We start from the raw sequence: 16,286 nt of genomic DNA on the forward strand, positions 1-16,286 counted from the left end.
TGGGGCTTTGGTGCTCACTGAGTCTGCCCCCTGAGTGTGGTCATTATGGATCTGAGGAGTTGTAATCTGGATGGTCCCACTCTGACCACTGGGTACACTGGCTCTTAGAATTAAGGAGGTTTTAATTCAGTCTCTGCCTGAGGTTACCCAGTAGGAGCTACGAAAAGATCTGCAGATTCCCCTTCCTTTTTTGGAGTTTGGAAGTGCCCAGATGAGACCCAGCTGTGAAGCAATGCAAGCAGCTGTGAGGCCTTGGACCTTCTTTTGGAAGTTCTGGGTCTCTCTGACCCAGCTGGAGTTTGTTAGGCAATTTTCAGATTGCAAAGGGCCAGGATTTTCAAAGCAAAAGCCTCTGTGCACAGCTTGGGTGGGGCGGGATCTCAGAGAATCAATAAGGCAGAGCAAACAGCTATGGCTGATCCTCAGTCCTACCCAAAGAGGCCCCACGTCTCAGTGTCCTGGTAATCGCTGCAAGCACCTCTGAGAGAAAGCCACCCTCGAGTTCTGCCCGATGCCAGATAGTCCAGTTTCTCCCCGTATGAGTCTGGGACCCCAGGGACTCGCCCAGACCTGGAGTTCAGAGCAGTCAGGGGCTTGAGACTCCCTCCTGATTGAAAAAAACAACTGCTTCCTCAGTTGCCAGCCCTTTCCACATGCGCCTCCATACCTCTGCACTTTACTTCTGCACCTCCTGTGAGTCTCAGTGTGCTTTTCTCTTTCCTTCTAGTTGTAGAATTTCCACTCAGCCAGCCTTCCTGTGGTTCTGGATGATGTCCGTTTTGTCTTTTAGTTGTATTTTTGAAATGGTTGTGTGAGGCAGCAATTTCAGATGTTTACCTAATGCCACCATCTTGGTTTCTCCAATCGGTCCTAAGATTGTTATCATGATCATTTCATAGAAAAGGCAAATTGAGGTACAGAAAGATTAATTACCTGCCAAAGGTCACCCAGCCAGAAATAGCTGAGGAAGGGCTGCTCTACTCTGCAATCCCATGCCCTTTAGATAGGCTACATGGTCTTTTCAGAAACTTCATTCAACAATCTGCATTGCACACCTGCTTCCCAGCCAGCTCTGGTGAGGCACCATTGCCACAGATGCACATACATGGCCCTGACTTGGAGAAGCCCAGTCCCTTAAGTTGTCACTTACTTTTCCTTTCCCACAGTTCATCAGAGATGCAGGTGATGCAGGGGTGGGGAACGTCCAGACTGTGGGCAATATAAGGCCTGCGAAATCATTTGGTCTGGCCCTGACAAGGCATTAGGGGTGAGTTAATTAAATGTTTGACCAAACATAGCAGGCTAATTTTTAAATTGATAATTTTGTATGGCTTATAAATGATGTTATAAATATCCAAATGGCCGTTGGCAGAAAAAAAGGTTTCCCACCCCTGTAAAATAGAGTTTTTCATACTCCTAATTCATATCCACTAAGATGTGTTTGCTTTGTTAGCTGTTGTCATAAAAGATATATCACCACCTGCTAGGATGGTTTCCACAATGTCACATAGTTTAGGATAAGAAATAGACTTCAGTGGGAAAAGGGAAAGTTAAATAGGCCAAAGGTCAGCAAGAGAAGATTTGGCTTTGCTTTAAGAAATAGATAAAAATAAGTAGAATAAATATAAGCAGATTTCATAAAGAAAATATGAAAGCCAAAGGTTTTAGAGGATGGGGTTTCCAAGAGCTTATTATATAATACAGATTATTACATTAAGTGCACCATCACATCAACACTACTCCCTATAGAGGAAAAAAATCAGTTATTTTTACCAATAGGACCAAGAATAAAGAATTCACTCTGCTTTGACCTGTGGGTCTCTCTGGGAATCACCTCATCCCTACTGAAGAGGGAGAGCTGCCTCTGCTCACCCATGAGTTCTAACCTTCCTGTGTGACTCAGAGTATTGGGGTTTCTCCTCAGTCCATTCTCTTTGCTAAAAGTAAATCTCTTTTATTGTTACTTTCTATTGGATTCACTTTCCTCAATTTCCTGGGATCCACTATGCTTTTGTTATTTCCCCATAGCGTGTGCAAGGTTGTGCTTTTGTACTTTGTCATTTTTTTCCAATGCCCATCACAACTCACGACCTGATTTCATAACTCACTTTACAAAAAAATTCATATATTGTAAAAGTGCCATGAGAGAAAGGGCTATGTCAATCTCATTCTCTGACATGCATTCAGCATTGGGAGGTATGCATGTGTTGAACAAATAAATTAATAATCAAATGAATGAAAACCATACAAGGTTCTCTAAAACTTTAAAAGCCAATGAGAAGGCAAATTTTACCACTATGTGGAGCAGAGTTGAGCTTTGAGGGCTAATTATTTCTTTATCTGTTACTTTAAACATGAGGGAATAAAGGTAGATTTTGGCTTTCCATGCTCCCATATCTTCCCATTCACCCACTTCTCAAAGAATTTTGGGGAAAAGAATTAGGATATTCAAGGTTCATGATCACAATCGTAATCCATTTCAGAACAGAAGTATATCAACCAAGTGCCCATGTTTTGGAGGTATATATGAAAAACAAAACAAAGTAATAGTTCCAAGTAAAGCTAGCATGGATAATCTGCCTGGGTTGGTTAAGATGTGGTCAGGCCAACCCCAGATGTTCCAGCAGTTGATGAAGCAAGTGATGCAGCTGGCCATTGACACTGAGGAATGCCTGAAAGGGGTCATTGACCTCATCTTTGAGAAGGCCATTTCAGAGCCCAACTTCTCTGTGACCTATGCCAACATGTGCCGCTGCCTCATGGGGCTGAAAGTGCCTACTACAGAAAAGCCAACAGTGACTGTAAACTTTCGAAAACTGTTGTTGAATCGATGTCAGAATGAGTTTGAAAAAGACAAAGATGATGATGAAGTTTTTGAGAAAAAGCAAAAAGATGGATGAAGCTGCTATGGCAGAGGAACAGGGACACCTGAAGGAAGAACTGGAAGAGGCTCGAGATATAGCCCGGCGGCGCTCTTTAGGGAATATCAAGTTTATTGGGTAGTTGTTCAAGCTGAAGATGTTAACAGAGGCAATAATGCACGACTGTGTAGTTAAAGTACTTAAGCACCATGATGAAGAGTCCCTTGAATGCCTTTGCCATCTGCTCACTACTATTGGCAAAGACCTAGATTTTGAAAAAGCCAATTTTGAAAAAGCCAATACTGAATGGGTCAGTATTTCAACCAGATGGAAAAAATAACTAAGGAAAAGAAGACTTCATCCCGAATCCGCTTCATGCTGTAAGACGTGCTGGATCTGCAACGGAGCAATTGGGTGCCACGCAGAGGGGATCAGGGTCCCAAGACCATTGACCAGATCCATAAGGAGGCGGAGATGGAGGAGCATCGGGAGCACATAAAAGTGCAGCAGCTAATGGCCAAGGGCAGCGACAAGCGTCGGGGTGGTCCTCCAGGCCCACCTATGGGTGTGGCCTTCCACTTGTAAATGATGGTGGTGGCTGGAACACAGTCCCCATCAGTAAGGGCAGCTGCCCTATTGACACCTCACGACCCACCAAGATCACGAAGCCTGGATCCATCGATTCTAACAACCAGCTCTTGGCACCTGGAGGGCGATTGAGCTGGGGCAAGGGCAGCAGTGGAGGCTCAGGAGCCAAGCCATCTGACGCAGCATCAGAAGCTGCTCGTCCAGCTACTAGTACCTTGAATCGCTTCTCAGCCCTTCAACAAGCAGCACCTACTGAAAGCACGAAAACAGACGTGTGGCCCAGAGGAGTAGCTTGAGCCCGGAACGAGGTGAGAAAACTGGGGATCAGGGAGACTGTTTAGAGAGGAGTGAGTGGGGAGGTGATCATGGGGACCAGCTAGATAGCTCTTGGACACCTGGCACCAGTCGGAGCTTCAGCAAGAAAGTGGAGGAACAGAGTAGAGAGCGGCCTTCCCAGCCTGAGGGACTGGGCAAGGCAGCTAGCTTCTGGGAGGAAGGGGACCGTGGGCAGGATGCTGGGAAGCGAGATGCCACCTTACCTCCTGTGAGCCTCCCTAAGGCTGCACTATCAGAAGAGGAGCTGGAGAAGAAATCCAAGGCAGTGCAGTGTGTGCAGGAGCTGGCCTCACCCTCCCCGCTTTTCTTCTTTGTGCGGCATGGCGTCGAGTCCACACTGGAACGCAGTGCCATTGCTCTTGAACATATGGGACGGCTGCTGCACCAGCTGCTCTGTGCTGAGCACCTCTCCACTGCTCAGTATTCTCAAGGGCTGTTTGAACCCTAGAATTGGCTGAAGACAATGGAAATTGACTTCCCCCATGTGTGGCTCTACCTAGCAGAACTGGTAATGCCAATTCTGCAGGATGGTGGAGTACCCATTGGGTAGCTGTTCAGGAAGATTACAAAATCTCTGAGTCCCCTGGGCAAAGCTGCTTCTCTGTTGCTGGAGATCCTGGGGCTCCTATGCAAAAGTATGGGTTCCAAAAAGGTGGGGGACACTATGGTGAGAAGCTGGACTCAGCTGGAAAGAATTCCTACCGGAAGGCCAGGATGTTGTTGCATTCGTTGCTGAACAGAAGGTGGAGTATACCCTGGGAGAGGAGTCAGAAGCCCCTGGCCAGAGGTTGCTGTCCTCTGAGGAGCTGAGCAGGCAGCTGGAGAAGCTGCTCAAGGAGGACAGTAGTAACCAGCAGGTGTTTTGACTGGATAGAGGCCAACTTGACTGAGCAGCAGGTAGCATCCAACCCATTAGTTCGAGCCCTCATGAAAACTGTCTGCCATTCTGCAATTATCTTTGAGACTACCCCCTGAGTGGATGTTGCAGTGCTGAAAGCACGAGCAAAACTGCTACAGAAATACCTATGTGATGGGCAGAAGGAGTTGCAGGCACTCTATGCCCTCCAGGCACTTCTAGTGACCTTAGAACAGCCCCGCAACCTGCTAGGGATGTTCTTTGATGCATTGTATGATGAGGATGTGCTGAAGAAAGACTCCTTCTACAGCTGGGAGGGTAGCAAGGACCCTGCTGAGCAGCAGGGCAAGAGCGTGGCCCTTAAATCTGTCACAGGCTTCTTCAAGTGGCTTTGTGATGGGGAGGAGGAATCTGACCACAACTGAGGTCCAGTGGGGTCGAGGACTTGGAACCCCATGGACACTCGGATGGCCCAGCAAGCCGCCCAGACTGCAGGGGTGTCAGCAGCAGTGGTGATGGCAGTGGGTGCCTGTAGTGTGATGTGTCTGAGCTAATGAAGTGGCTGAAGAGGCAGGATGGCTTGGGGCTGCCTGGGACCCCCCTCCAGAATGCTGCCAGGTGTCCTGCTCCTCCCACTAGTACACAGAGATATCTAATAAAAGAGAAACATGCAAATTGACTGTACCTCTGCTATGCTCACATGTGGCATGTGAGCCACACCCACCAGCCAATCAGAGCGACTATATGCAAATTAACCCAACCAAGATGGCGGCTGGCAGCCATGGAGCTGGAGCAAGCAGGAGGCTTGGTTGCCCTGGCAATGGAGGAAGCCAAACTTCCTGCCTGCCCTGGCCAGCTCTGCTCAAGGCAACAAAGTTTCAATTATAAAAGATAAATAAATCCCAGATACCTGCTTCCAGCCAACCTCCACTGGGAACTTGGGTGGCTGGGGACCATGGCCAGCCTGCAAACAGCCATCAGCCACACACCCAGGCTGGCCAGGCATCCCAGCAGGAACCCCACCCTGATCCGGGACACCCTTCAGGGAAAACCAGCTGGCCCCCACCCAGGCACCAGGCCTCTATCCTATATAATAAAAGGGTAATATGCAAATTGACCCTAACTGCAGAATGACTGGGAATGACTGGTTACTATGCCACACACTGACCACCAGGGTACATATGATCAATGCAGGACCTTCCCCCTGGTGGTCAGTGCACTCCCACAGGGGGAGCTTTGCTCAGCCACAAGCCAGGCTGCCAGCTGCCAGTACAGCGGTGGTGGCGGGAGCCTCTCCCGCCTCCTCAGCAGAGCTAAGGATGTCTGACTGCAGCTTAGGCCTGCTCCCCTCTGGCAAGTGGACTTCCCCCGAGGGCTCCCAGGCTGCCAGAGGGATGTCTGACTGTCTGCTTAGGTCCAAGTGCACAAATTTTTTTGTGCCGGGCCTCTAGTATTATATATAAAGTCTTGAAATTTGGTGTGTCTTGGGGGGGCACCACTGCTTGCCCCTGGGGTCCATTTTTTATTTCCTGAAAATCACTCTTGGGACTGCTTTACTTGCTGCTGCGGGCATATGCCCCAGCCCTTGCACCACCCCTGCTGCTGCCTAGACAAGGGGAAGCGGGGTGGGGGGAGGGCACAGTGCCTGTAATTATTAAACATGAATTCAATTAAAAAAGAAAAAAATGATGTGGTCAGGCCATGAACAGAGGAGTGTGCCCCGGGACTTCTCCACGGGCTTCTGGTTCTGTGATCTTCTCCAGCACAGGTTCTGCATGGCTTTGGCTCAGGTGGCTTCTTCTATTCTTAGCCTTCCCTAGGTTGTGTTGGTCCTGGAGAGAGATTGTGACAGTGATCCTGAATTTTGAAAACTCATCACTAGATGGCATCTCGTATTTGTCAAATCACTCGGAGAACTGGCTCTTCTGATTTCTTGACTCGTCTCTAATTAACGAAATGCCATTAGCTTTTCTTGGTGATTGGTAACTTGTGGCAGTTTTTTAGGGTAGTTCTATAATTAGCAACACTGAATCCTGAAGTGCATGATTTGTGAAATGTGACCTGGCAAGAGCAGCTCCTTATAAACCATGGTTATCAGATTTCTACACAACCCACTTTCATATGCAGACTTCAAAGACTAAAAGCAGAAGGGTGTATAAAAACACAAGTAATAAAAAAAAAAACACCAAAAAAACCCACAAGTCAATTTGTGATATTCCCAATGCTGAGTCTGTTTCTTTGTTGACAATAGCAAAAAATCAAGTTTCAACTAGGTTGCAATATGATGTTTGGGTCATTGTGTCGGTTGTGTTTTCTCCTCCTCCTCCCCACAGACCTTTCCTAAATGGAAAATTTTAAGTGCATGAGGCCAATCTTAAGCCATGAGTCTCTAATGGCCAACCAGATTTTTCATTTACTTTGGTGCTAAAAAATAAACACCCAGCCCTAGCCTGTTTGGCTCATTGGATAGAGCATCAGCTTATGGACTGAAGGATCCTGGGTTCGATTCCAGTCAAGAGCACCTGCACGGGTTGTAGCCTTGATCCCCATTGGGGGTGTGCAGGAGGCAGCTGATCAATGATTCTCTCTCATCATTGATGTTTCTATCTCTCCCTCCCTCTCCCTTTCTCTCTGAAATTAATAAAAAATATATTAAAATAAATAAATAAATATCCAACCAAAACTATTACTCTTTAAGTGTCTTGCATAAACCTAAACACTGTCCATGCTAGAAATAGTAATAGCTAACATTTGTTGAGCACCTACTGCATGCCTTGTAATGTGTCGAGACCCTGCATGCATGTTTCATCCTATAAGAAAACTTTGGGACAGAGTACTGTTAATATCACATACATTTTATGATAAATGAAGAGGGGCTTATTTACATAACTTTCTCGAGGTCACAGAGCTAGAAAGTAGTAGATCTGAGCTCAAATGCAGGTCTAGTTAACCATTACATTATGCCACTTCCCAAGACCAATAAACTTCTAAGAAAAATATTTAAAACTCTTCATGGAATTTTCCTATAAAACAGCAAACAGGTTGACAGGGGTTAGTGGATATGGCTGACATTGGAACTTTTCTATAGTCTACCTACTATGGGGCCCAATCACATGGCTCCTTAATTAAATATGTATGTCTCCTTAGATAAGCTGATTTCATAGAGTTGAGAGGTAGAATAATTTCCCTTGCTCATGGAGCCCCTTACACATGCATGTGACTCACATTAAGCCAACATGTTATCTAATGTAAGAAACTGAACTTAAGTAATAGAGTGCTTTATGCCTATACTGTGTATTATAGCACATATAACACATTTTATACTTTTAAATATACTTCCCCTCACTCCTCATTTGATTCTCATAACATGGCGGTAAGGCAGAGAGGTGTTGTTATCCCTCTATGATGTACAAGTTAATAGCTCTGTGCGGGGCTGGCTTCATTGTGTGCAACCAGTGTAGTCACACAGGTTCCAATGCCAAGGTCTCAGAATTTGAGGTTTAATTCACTTAATGAATTTCAGTTTATTAAAAATTTTCCTAATTTGTCCTCTGATCTTGCACTTTCTGATAGGACAATGAAACATGTACTAGGGGTTGGAGTCTGGCCTTACTCACAACCCTGCTCCCAGGCCTACTTGCTCCCAAGTTCTTGGTTGCTTGCTCTGCTGCACCTACTGCCCAACAGCCACTGCTGCCATCCACCACCAGAGGAGGCCTGGACATGGGCACAGGCCCACACACTTCATGCACGAAATTGCACCGTGGGGGCCTGCAGCATCTGTGAGGGTCTGTACTCACCCTCATGTGCCCAAAGGAGTAAAACATTAAAAAGGTAATAAAAAGCTCCATGACAGGTTGAGGAAGAGATTGCAGAAGAAAGAAATAGCTTTCTTTCCTGCTTTAGAACAAGAGGCCCATGTTTTTATTTTGCACCAGGCTCTGCAAATTAGCTATGCTGCCCTGGTTCTATGAGTTGCTCAATGTTTCAAAAGCAAAGCAGAGCCATGATGGGCCTGTGGCCTACTGGCCTGCTACCCCTTCCATTGCACTGGGCTAGGGAAGAGCCACTGTCTTAAAAAAGAATTCACTCGGATTTCCTGAAGTAGCTTCATGTGGGCATTTGAAAACCAGATTCTGGGAATGAAATATATTTGTGCACGGCTATAGTGAGTGCTTTCCAGGGCAGGCATCTTTGTCTGTTTTGGCCACTATTGTATTCTAAATGGCAACATCAAGGCCTGGCATACAGTTGATGCTCAAAATAATATTTTTTAAAATAAATGAATGAATTACTTTTCAGAAATCCATCTATCAAGAGGTGTTCTCCAGAAGGCACATCCTTGATCTTTTTTTCCTATGCCTCGCAGAACGAGGCACAAAGCTGAGCACCGCAGATGAGTCTGGTTCAGTCTTGGATCAATTGGGTATCCGATTGAACAGGCAGAAGTCAAAAGACCATATTTTTATCCAGGAAATCTCACCCACTGTATCTTCACATAAGTTTCGGTATACCTGCTAGCTGTCAAGGACCTGATGATGCCATGAGCATTGTACAAATGCTCACTGATGAATGACCACAACAGAAGTGGCCAGGGAGCAACCTTCTTAGGAAGGAACATGAGGATCTGGCGCTTTCTTCAGCCTTTGTCTGGCCAACTTCCTATTTTCCTTAGAGGACTGGGTCCAGGTACACCCAGTCACGTGTAAGGCCTCGGAGAAGAGCACCCTGGGCAGGAAGGCAGGAAGTTGCAGTGGTGAGCCGCAGTAGTTCCAGTCTGCAGCATTTCACAGATTTCACGGAACATGGACGCAGCTGTCATGAGGGCTGACCACAGAGCCACAGAGGCTTACATTCTTTGCCCAAGTTACGTGAAATATCTTTGCCCAGGAGCCAATGACGTATAAACAGAAATTCAGCAAGAATGCCTGGGAGAAAAGTCACCTGTCCAAGTACTCATTAAGTATTTTATTTCTATCTGAATACACTAAGTTACATAGAACTGTCAGAATAAAACCTTAATTATGCCACACCCAACTTCACACAGAAATAGATTTCTCCACCGCTGGGGAAATGAGGTCACTTACCCTGAAAAAGAGATGTAAAAGAGCCATGTTAATGTTGTGTTGGTATCTAAAAGTGTAATTGTTTTTATAATGAGAAATTAGCCAATCAACTGTTCTCTATATCCACAAAGGGAAAAACAGAAGGAAATAGATCAACATTTTTGAAGAGACTTTGATGGACTGAGCAGGAACTTATTAATGTAAAGATGACTAATTTATGAAGCAGGATTCCAAGAACAATTATAAAACATTCTTCTCTAGAAAGACAAAACAAGGTACTTGTTCATTCACTCAATAGCATTGTAATAAGCCCCTAACAAGTGCACAGTACTGAGCTATGTGCTAGAGTAGACTTAAAAAAATGTAAAATAGGAACTGATAGGAAAAAGTAGAATTTACATGTGACAGTGAAAAGCAACAATCACTTATATATTCATTCAAAATACATAAGTGCCTGCCATACGAAAGGCACCATATGAGACTTGAGAGCAGTTTATATAATTGAATAGCAGTTCTGCTTCTAGTGGTAAGGTGAGTTAGACAGCTTGAAAAGCTCCTGCTATAAAACCTGAAAATTTTAGATAAAATATAAAATTCAATATTTTAAATGAATGGGTAAGACTGTAAGAAACTAAGAAAGCGCCCATAAGGCGCGGACACACCTGGGCGGTCAGCACAGGCATGGCGACCATGCCATCTTGGGAAACAGAGCTGTTTGAGACTAGGATCCTGGCCTCAGCACCACCCAGTCTGATCTCAGACGCATACCAGGACCCTGCAGCCACTGGGGACAGAGACCTGTGACCACAGCTACAGACCTGCGGACACCAAAAGTTCAGAAATCCCTGTGGCAGATCCGTGAGTAACAGAGCCCATCCCCCCTTCCCACAGGCTTGCTGGCAGTGCCATGGGCTTAACTAACTGATAGACTCACTCCTTGCCGGGGCTTCAGCGCTGCAGGAACTTTGGCCTAGAAGTGTGCGAGCACCTTGGAACTGATCCCACGTAGGGCCGGGTTCAGAAGTCCTGGGCTGGGAGCAAACGTGGGAACACAGGGAACTGATCCTATGCACACTGCCGGCTTCAGAGCCATGGGCTGAGAGCAATCCCGCGAACACTGGGAATTTGTCCCGCATAGCACAGGCCCAGGGACCCCAATTCTCTGGGCAGGAGGCAGCACCAAGCACCAGTGCCTTGACTGTGTTTCTTATCACCTGCGCCTGAGATCCCAATTCCTTGTGCATTCATACTAAGAGCCAATGACTCCAATTCCTGGTGCAAAGGCACACAGAGACCCTGATTCTCAAGGCAAGGTCACACAAAGCAACAGAGACTCTGATACTGGATTCTCTGCACACGACCCAGGCCCACTCAGCTCGACATTTGAACCATCGGGAGATAATCAGAATGAAGAGACAACACAACACCCAGAGGAAAGACAATGAGGAGTCGCCAAGAAAGGAAATTAATGAAGTTGAAGCATGCAACATGACAGAAAAAGAATTCAGAATAATAATTGTACAGTTCATTCACCGGATGGATGAGAAAATCAACAACGTATGCAAGAATCAGGAAGAAATGAAGTGATATAGCTACAATCAAAAGCTCCCATAAGAATAAAGTAGAAGGACAAGTTCAGGGAGGCAAGCCAAAAATGATGTCGTGACTAATCCAGAGATATCTACCAACTCTGGGTGGCTGATCTCTGTTTAAACAGTCTTGCTTAGGGACATAGGAGCCTTGTGCACCATACACCCCTCATACACTAAACATACACACAGCCCCAGGAAAAGGATAGATCCTCAAAAAAGGAGGAAAAAATATACCTCACAGAAGCACAGAACAAAGAATAGATTTATTTCTGCTTTGGTTCTCGGATGAGATTTTAAAAATCTCTCTTGAATATTCATGGTCACTACTGTCCTCATGTCAGCGCTTTACACAGCCTAAGAAATCATGAGTGGAGGTTTTGATTTAAAGTGGACATAGTCTGACAATGTCTTCAATGGCAGGAAGAAACAAATGTAAATTCCTTCTGAAAATAAGTACACTCAAACCAACTGAGCCTTAAATAATTCCCATAGTAGAATGACAAAGGGCATGTGCTCACAATCAAAAATTATAAATACATAAGAAAACATGCACCATGATTAAAACTGAGAAGAGAGAAAAAAACAATAAAAGCACCCAAAGGCACTTCAACATTGTAGTTAGATAAAAATATAATTACTATAATAAAAAATTAAAGAGTAAATATTGATTAGACACAATTAAAGACTGAATTGAATGTTTACTTTTTATTTTTTATTTTTAACCCCCATCCAAGTATATGTTTATAGAGAGAAAGGAGAGAGAGATGTGTGAGAGAGAAACATTCCTTATGCATCCCAACCAGCAATGGAACCCACACTGAGGTATGTGCCTTGACCTGGAATCAAACCACAACCTTTTGGTGTACAAGATGACACTTCAACTAACTTAGCCACCTGGCCAGGACTGGAAAATCATTTTAAATAAAGTAGCCAAAATTTACCCTTCAGGGACAAAAAATAAAAATATGTACGAAAGGCTAAGAGACATAGTAGAGTTAGAGGGCTTCACATACTGTGAATCAGGCTTTAGAGAGCAAAATAAAGTAGGGGAGAAGCAATATTGAAGAGGTAAATCTGAGAAGTTACAGAATTGTTATAATGTATTCAGTATGTCCAGCAAATCCCAAGAAGAATAATTTTTAAATGCATATTTATAGAAACATTATTGTAAATTTCAAAATAACAAAAAAAACAGAAAGACCTTAAAAGAAGCCAGAGAAAAAAAGACAGATTCTCTTTAAAAGAATGAAATTAAAATGAATAGTTATTTCTCAATAGCAAAACTGAAAGTCAGAAAGTGTAGATGAACAAATTCCCAAAAAGAAGCTCTTAAAAAATAGACTTCAAGAAAAAGGATATAATCACAGAGAGAAGGTCTGAGATACAAGGAAGTTTGGTGAATAAATACAGTGTAGAGAAATAGCTTGGGGAAATCTAAACAAACTGATTTTTTGAACCAATATAAAGTTTAGTATCTGATGCTAAAACCGAATGGGCAACAATAGCATGTAAACGGGAAATAAAGAGATTGATGTTAAAGCATTAATGGAAGGAGAATAAAGTTTATTAATTAACTTTGGATATTATAAAGTATTCATACTAAATCATTAAAGGCAGCCAATAAAAGAACAGATAACTTGCCAATGGAGGAGAAAAACTACGTAGATGAAAAAAATGCCCTAGACTATATCATTAAATCTCAAAACAATTTTCCCCAAGCAAAGTTCACACCATAAAAGTTAATTTATATAAAGTTTAAAAACTAAGCAATATACTTATTATTTAGGGATACATAAAACATGGATAAAAATATAAAGAAAGTTAAAGAATACATATATGCTCTTTTTAAGTTTTAGTGTTTCATTATTATTTAAAATGTGCATAGGCATTATAGAGATTGTTCTAAAATTGTGTGTGTGTGTTTATACTTAAACTAGTGACCCGGTGCATGGATTCGTGCACATTGAAAGGAAATTAATTAGAAGGTGGCCAATCGGGTGAGACTGGGAGAGACAGGCAGGACATTCCCTGGAGCCAACCTCCCACGGTCCCTCCCTGGCTGACCACACCTGGAGTGGTGCTGTGGCTCAAAAGACATTGGCAGAGTTAGTGGGGTCCTTCCAGCAGGTGGAGTCCCTCAGCCTGGCCTGCAAGGATCCAGCTGAAACCAGCAGTCTGACATCCCCTGAGAGGTCACAGAGTGCAAGAGGGCACTCTGCAAAGTTGCTGTTGTACAGGGTGTGGAACGCAAACTCAAGTGTGCAGTAAACCAGATTCCAGACCAACAGTGGCCCAGTAACAACATAACCCACAACCAAAGGTGAAATCCCACAGTGCCATGAGGAATTGGGCTCCCTCCTCTCTGGTTTTGGAGTGCGTCACCTGAGAACCACCAGTGCCAAGTCACTACAGTTTGGCAGCTCCTGCATTAAGCATCTGCCCCCTGGTGGTCAGTGCATGTCATAGCAAATGGTCAGAAGGTGGGAAATTCGTGCACTGGTAGGGTCCCTAAGCGGCTGCCTAGTGCTGGCTGGGGCCTTTCTTTGTTTTGCGCCATCCCCTGGTAGTCAGCGCACATCGTAGCCAGCAATCGAACTCCCAGTCAGTCCAACTTCTGAGGGGACACTTTGCCTATTAGGCTTTTATATAGATAGATTAGCTTTCTACTGCTTAGAAAAACCTCACACCAAAAATTCAGTAGCTTTAAAAAAGAATTATTTATAAACACTCATGCATATTCAGATGCTCTGTGGCTTAATCTAGGGTAGGTTTGAAAAGGGGCAAAAAATGCTCTACTAAAGGCCTGGTGCACAACTTAGTGCATTGGTGGGGTGGGAAATCAGGGGCAGGGCCAGCTAGGGGGAGGGGTCACGGGCGGTTGGCCAGCCGGCCCCACCTCCTGCTCAAACTCCTGGCTGAACTCCTGGTCGATGAGACAATTTGCACATTAGCCTTTTATTGTATAGAACTAGAGGCCCACTGCACAAAAATTTGTGCACTTGGGGGGTCCCTCAGACCAGCCTGTGCCCTCTCGCAGTTGGGGATCCCTCAGGGGATGACCACCTGCTGGCTTAGGCCCACTCCCCAGGGGATTGGGCCTAAGATGGCAATCAGACATCCCTCTGGCAGCCCGGCAGCCCTCGGGGGATGTCCACTTGCCAGCGGGGAGAGGATAGAGGCCTGGTGTGCTGGTGGGGGCTGGCTGGTTTGCCCTGAAGGGTGTCCTGGATCATGGTGGGGGTCCCGCGTGGCTGCCTGGCCAGCCTGGGTGAGGGGCTGATGGGTGTTTGCAGGCTGATCACCCCCCCTTCAGGGTGGGGGTCCCCACGGGGGTGCCTGGCCAGTCTGGATGAGGGCCTGAGAGCTGTTTTCAGGCTGGAGGGTGATGGTTGCTCCCAGCCTTTCCTTTTTTTCTTTTTTTTTTATTCTGGGATTTATTTACCTGCTATAATTGAAACTTTGTTGCCTTTTGTGGAGGCTACAGCTGGCTGCGAGAAGCTTGGCTTCTTCCATCACTGGAGCAACCCAGCCTCCTGCTCACTCCAGCTCCGTGGCTGCCGGTAGCCATCTTGGTTGGGTTAATTTGCATATAGTCACTCTGATTGGCTGGTGGGGGTGGCTTAAGGTGTAGTGAAGGTATGGTCACTTTGCATGTTTGTCTTTTATTGGTGTAGATTGGTTGGGAGGAACTCTAAGATCAGATGGGAAGAGTTATGAATTAAGACAGAAGTGAAAACTTGAGGTCAATAATGCACCATATCACAAATCTTAAGAAATCAATTCAACAACTCAACACATTTATTTTCTTCTTTATTATAGTAAAAAAAACACATAATATAAAATTTACTATCTTCACCATTTCTAAGTATAGTCCAGTGTTATTAAGTACACTTACATTACTGAGCAACCATCACTACCAACCATCTTCAGGACCTCTTTCATCTTGAAAAACTGAAACTCTGTGGAAAGAGAACCAAGATGGCGGTGTAGATAAACCTGTGCATTTGCCACCTCCCACAATCACATCAAAATCTGGCTTAATGGGAGACTTATAATTAGAGATGTAAAGAAAAAAGCACATTGAGACTGGTAGGAGGAGCAGAGGCAGGGAATAGGCTGGTCTGACATCCAAGTGTGGCATATTTTCTAAACAGGAGGGACATCTCTATTGTGGAGGCCACCCTTGATAAGCAAGGGGTTCCAGCTCCACACCAGATCCCCCGCCCAGGGTTCCAGAGTTGGGAAGAGAAGTCCCCATAACTTTGAGCTGTAAAAACCAGTGGAAAGCCCTGCCAGCATGGCTTATTGGTTGAGTGTTAACCTATGAACCAGGAGGTCATGGTTCAACTCCAGGTCAGGCCATATTCATGAATTTCAGGCTTGATCCCCAGTATGGCACATGCAAGAGGCAGCAGAACAATGATTATCTCTCATCATTGATGTTTCTATCTCTCCCTTCCTCTCTGAAATTAATAAAAATGTAAAAACAAAAAACCCAATGGGGATTGAGGCTGACTAACATGAAGGCTACTGGAGACACAAGCAGTTCTTCCAAAAGGACCAGAGCATGAACTTATATGGTCCAGCGCCCTCTGAGCTCCGACACTGGGTAGATTCAGGGACATATGGGGAGTACTGGATTCTCTGGCATTGGGGCAGGAACTTGGGAGTGGCTTTCCCCCAGACTGGGGTGCTCACAGGGGTCATTATTCCTAAGCAGGGACTTCTGCTGTTGCAGAGCTGACTGAAAGCCACACCTGAGTTTCTATTAGCATGGCTCACACTGTTCACTCCACTTTGGTGATTCCCTGAGACCCTGCACCATCCATTCCCTGAGACCCTGCGCCAATTTGAAGCCCCACCCAAGCTGTTTGCACAGGGTTGTCTTCTGCACAGGTCTGTCTTAGCTCAGGCTTTAGACTTCTCTAAAATCCCTCAAACAAGCAACAGCTGGTGTCAGCATATGCATACCTATCCATAAGAGGCC

The 16,286-nt window shown here is 45.1% G+C and overlaps 1 pseudogene; it reads left to right on the top strand.

The window, feature by feature from the left end:
* The first annotated feature begins 2,567 nt into the window (after positions 1 to 2,567).
* On the top strand, positions 2,568 to 5,066 carry LOC102759404 (annotated as a pseudogene).
* Positions 5,067 to 16,286: the final 11,220 nt, after the last annotated feature.

Source organism: Myotis davidii, unplaced genomic scaffold (genome assembly GCF_000327345.1).
Source record: "Myotis davidii unplaced genomic scaffold, ASM32734v1 scaffold45, whole genome shotgun sequence".
Lineage (NCBI taxonomy): Eukaryota > Metazoa > Chordata > Mammalia > Chiroptera > Vespertilionidae > Myotis > Myotis davidii.